This window comes from Solanum verrucosum, unplaced genomic scaffold (genome assembly GCF_900185275.1).
Source record: "Solanum verrucosum unplaced genomic scaffold, falcon-dt-bn FXZP01000295.1, whole genome shotgun sequence".
Taxonomy (NCBI): Eukaryota; Viridiplantae; Streptophyta; class Magnoliopsida; order Solanales; family Solanaceae; genus Solanum; species Solanum verrucosum.
Window position 1 is genome coordinate 325531 of NW_026019924.1, and position 5361 is coordinate 330891.

Below are 5361 nucleotides of genomic sequence, written 5' to 3' on the forward strand. Positions count from 1 at the left end.
TCCCCACACTTCAAGGACTCCGATTTCGTCCAAATATGGACAAGGTTGGAAAAATCCCAATACTACGAAAATGTTTTCTGGCCCCAAATTTTCCCCCGTTGGCTTTTATATAACGATGGAAATAGGTCGTTACATTTATACTAGATTACGATCGCGTACATATAGTATTGGATGAGGTTTAGTTGAGCGTTTATCAGGGTAACGAAACTTGAATCCAAGGAATAGGCTTGGGCACCGATAGATGAGATCGTTGTAGATCTGTTTTGGAAAGATAGTTTCACCATTATAGCTACTTCTCATAGCTTTGGTGTTGAAGGCGGAACTCATTGCTTTATATTGGATTCTATAAATGATTACTACAAGGAGGGATCCGATTTTTCTTTTGTAATTGAATATTGTCTTAACATTTAGTGTTAAAGAATCCATAATACTTATATCTTTGAGAGAAGCGGTAAAATTTGAAAAACAATCAAAGTAGATAGGACCACTGCAAAGAAGACTACCAGTCCTGAAAGGGAATCATTGAAGTCCTGAAAGGTCTTTCCAATTAAATTTAATAGACAAATTAATTTTTATAAAAAAAATAAAATGATAAATATATTTTTAAAGGACGTTTTAGTAATTCAACTTTTAACTTAGACTCTTTCCACTTTTAATAGAACTAGTTTCTGAACACGTGTGTCCCGTGCTAGTAAGTACAATTTTTTAAAATGATATAGATGATGCTAAAACATGTAAGTAATAAGTGACTAAATTTAGGAAAGAGTAATTGTTTGTAGCTATACACAATCAATTAAATTAGTATAACGTTTTTCTTATGTAGTTCTCATATATCTTAGACTCAGTGTGACACTTTCCTTTTCTTTTTTTTAATATTTCAATGACATATAGTTTATAGGTAAACATAAGTAACGTTGATTATGTTTGTAAATGTCTCATATCTTAAAGTTTGTGTCTTATTTATAAGTTAGGAGTTACTTATTAGCTACAATGATCCATCTATTTCTATTACTCTTTTTAACCCCATTACAAACATACCTCAATTACATGCTTCTTAGAGTCGGCATATGCATTCTCACAATTCATTTCGCTCTATTTGGGCCCATTTCATTCTAGTATTTACTACTAATTTATGGATCTCAAACAATACAAGTTCTATATATTTCCTAGTGAGACATATCTTATCAAACTGAAAAAATTCCTAGTGAATTGGCCTAATGTATCTTTACCTTCTTCATGACTAAGCATAATTCCAATGATATGACTATTATATCCATTATGTACCTGATGATGCGATGGAGAAGGGAACAGTTCACATTTGCAAGATAAGATCTGAAGCAAAGAAAATTAAATTAAAATTAGTAAATAGCAAACACAAAGGCAAAGCAAATACAAGAGAAAACTATAAAAAGGATTAGAAGTAAAAATTGATAATTAATTTACAATATATATATATAGAAGAGAGTCTATGCACCAGTTATACCATTCAATTAGTTAAATGATTAGAAAACTGAAAATATTTAATTTAATACGGAAAAGTAACTAAGTGCTTTGAAAACAGAAAATAATATACAGTTTAGATAGCTTAAGTTGTATGGTTGTTGGAAAATGGGATTGAGCCATTGAAGAGACATAACTCATATTAATTGACAAATAAAAAATTAAATTTTGAGTTGGATGAATATTAATAATTAATTAATATATATAATTTATAATATTTTTATTTAGTGTAGGAGTAAAAAAAAAAAACTATTCATATTTCAAAATTGAAGAGAGTCTATGCATCAGTTATACCATTCAATTAGTTAAATGATTAGAAAACTGAAAATATTTAATTTAATACGGAAAACTAACTAAGTGCTTTGAAAACAGAAAATAATATACGGTTTAGATAGCTGAAGTTGTATGGTTGCTGAAAAAAGGGATTGAGCGATTGAAGAGACATAACTCATAGTAATTGACAAATAAAAAAATTAAATTTTGAGTTGGATGAATAATTAATAATTAATTAATATATATAATTTATAATATTTTTATATAGTGTAGGGGTAAAATATAACCGGGTTTTAGAGAACACGGCCCAAGCCGAAGTCGGTTTCAGACTACTAACCAACTTTACACTTTGAAGCTTCCCATTTTAATAATATATGATATATGATGATGATCTTGTTGACTTATATTACTAAAATCTAAATAAAATGAAGCCTAATTACTCCATTCTCATAATATTTTTTATACGATTTTAATTTGAGGAATAGATTTTAGTAGAACAATTAAGGGTGGAAGGAATTCATAAAGAAACAACCAAAATGTCCAAAAGCAAAATTGTCATCATACCAACCATTTGAATTTAACACTACGGAAAGCTATTGTTAATATAGAATGCTTATGTTTAAGAAAACAGTTAGGCTTAGTGTCGCATAAATATAAATGTAACTCTCATTTTTATTTGAAAATTAAATTGTTAAATCTCATATTGTAAAAATTGTAGAAAAATTAAAAATGAAACAAAAAGGATGAAAATGAACAATATATGTATGTGTTGGCAACACTGTGTTAGATAGATGATAAAGTAACACAATCAAAATCTTTCATTCAAAGTAATAATATTTTAGCAATCTTTATTTAAATTACTTGTATGTAAATAATATATGATTACTTATATTTATTTTTATTTTCATTTTAGTAAATAAGATAGTAAACACAGAAATGAATGACAAATTTAAACCGATCAAATGGGATATTTTTAAGCTTGCTAATTTGGACGCATTGTTTTGCTTGGTTACCATTTCTTACCGAAACAGTGATGAAGGTTGAAGCTGTGATACCAAGAGCCTCTTCCAAAAACTAATTTGGGTAAGAAACATATTTGTAGTTAATTTCCAAGTTTGAAGGAGAATTTATTCTGAAGGAATTGGAATCGTAATTCCGCTCAAATTTAAAATAAATGAGTTGTTAATCTCAAAATTGATGGCATTGTTGTCTAACCAGCAATCTAATACAAGGAGTGAGATCACATCTGAATTTTAAATGATCATTCCTATGAACTACAAGCTAAAGATTATAACGTACATACTAGAATTGACATTTGTTCAGCTCTCGCTGCGGCAAACAAGGATTAAACAGCAACTGTATCACAGCAATACCCAATATCACGCCAGAATATCATTGCTTTAAAAGTCCAAGATCGTAATGCCTCAAAAGCAGTGGGTAGAACCTTTATTAAAACTCAGAGTTGGTGATGAGAAGGATATGCAGTAGTAGTTGTTGTGCAATTGTACGGGACTCTGAATGTCGAAGATGATAGTATGGGTATGCAGGATAAATAATAGTTTATGGGTGTGTAAAATTCAAAGATGGTAGTATAATGAAGATGCCTGAGGAAATCTTTGAAAGTACTATGTTTATCCTAGTTTGATTCTACACTTTGTAGTCAGAGATTGCACAATTTACGTTTGTAGTTGGTGTATGAAAAAGTGAAGCGGAGGGAACTGTGAGGGTGGTGTTTTTGTAGGAGTTGGGGCTGATATAGCATACCGAGGAGTTTCCAGTAAAAAGGAGAGAGAGTAGTGACTTAACTTTCAGTTAAAGGGCAATATGATGATGATATGATATGATTAATCAGAACACAAATCCATTTCTTCTGGAAGCTGATTGCTATGGAAGACTTTTGCTCCAGATTTCACTTCTCTGTCGAGCTTGTTCTGCTTTCATTCACAGGTTCAGCTCCATCTTGAGCTTTATGATACTATGGAAGCTAACACGTTGGAATTTGTACACTAAGCAAATAGTGAAGAAATTCTAGTGGGAAAGCAGGAGGAATTTCTACACTAAGCAAATCCATATTGAAATTGCTAAAGAACTGAGGGTAAGAGATAAGAATCTACCAAACATCCCGTGTGACGGTGGAATATTACCAATTTCTATGGCAGCTTTGTTTGGGCATAAAGCTGTGGTATCATACCTTTTTGAGGTCACAAGTCTTGATGTGATACAGCAAGAAAAACGCTTAGACCTTTTTAAGGCTACTATCAAGAATGAGTGTATTTGTAAGATTATACACCATATATGAGCAATATAAAACTTATTTATTCAAATAATTGGTACTGATGGCAACAACAGTCTACATTTGGCTGGGAAGTTAGGGCAGCCAATCCTTAAACAGAAAAACAAACTTTTCCAGTATGTGCCTCCTGATGCTGATAATAATGTTGTACTACAACAGCTGTTTCAAGATATTAGACAGTCTGTTAAGGTATTTCCTCTCTCTTTATAAACTATACATGTTGCTTCGTTCCAATTTAACACAGGTACAGGAAATATTGTATAATCAATAAGTTCCGTTGTTTGGATTAATCATCAATGTTTAAATAATGAGCTGACCAACAAAAGGAAGAGAAGATTATGCCGCCATCATTTCTCAGGGTTTCTGGAGCAACACTTCAAATGCAAAGAGAGATATTGTGGTTCACGGTGAGAAGATTACCTAAAAGTAAATTTCGCAGTTGGAAACACATCTTGTTGCATTTAAATATCTGTCATTTAGCTTTTAAAGTATGATATTAAAGAGATACAATTTTCAGCGTTTTCTTTAAAGGGAAGGGTTATGTCTTTTTAAAATGTTGTTGCTGCAGAATGATAATTACTAAGTGTCTAGGAAGTGGAGAAAATTGTACCATCTATATACCACAAGCTGAGAAACAACGATGGGAAAACCCCTAAGGAATTATTCACAAAAGAGCACAAGCTATTACTAAAAGAAGGGGAAAGGTGGATGAAAGACGCTGCGAATTCTTGTATGATTGTTGCAACTTTGACTGCCACGATGGTGTTTGTTGCTGGCTTCCTGTGCCAGATAATGGTATTCCAATATTGCTAAAACTGAATGGATTTACGGTCTGTCATATCAGATGCAGTGGCATTATTTAGCTCAATCGTTTCCATCATTATGTTCTTGTCCATTCTGACATCTCTATATGACAATGACACAAGAAAATCGTCTTCAGCATAGAGAGATGTCAGAATAGACAGTAGCAACAAACAACATCATGGTAATCAAAGTTGCAACAATCATACAAGAATTCACAGTATCTTTCATCCACCTTTTCCCTTCTTTTAGTAATAGCTTGTGCTCTTCTATGAATAATTCCCTAGGGGTACTCCCATCGTTGTTTCTCACCTTGTGGAGTTAAGATGCAAGTTTCTCGCTAGAAAATTAGTAACTAATCATTCCGCAGCAACGCAAAAATTTTAAAAGCCATAACTCTTCCCATTATAGAAAACGCTAAAAATGTACATCTTTAATTCACTCTTAAAATATATAAATGCAACAAGATGTGTTTCCGATTGGAAAATTTACTT

General features: G+C 31.8%; 1 pseudogene; it reads left to right on the forward strand.

Moving 5' to 3' along the window:
- The first annotated feature begins 3613 nt into the window (after nucleotides 1–3613).
- LOC125827214 (uncharacterized) lies at nucleotides 3614–5011 on the forward strand (annotated as a pseudogene).
- Nucleotides 5012–5361: the final 350 nt, after the last annotated feature.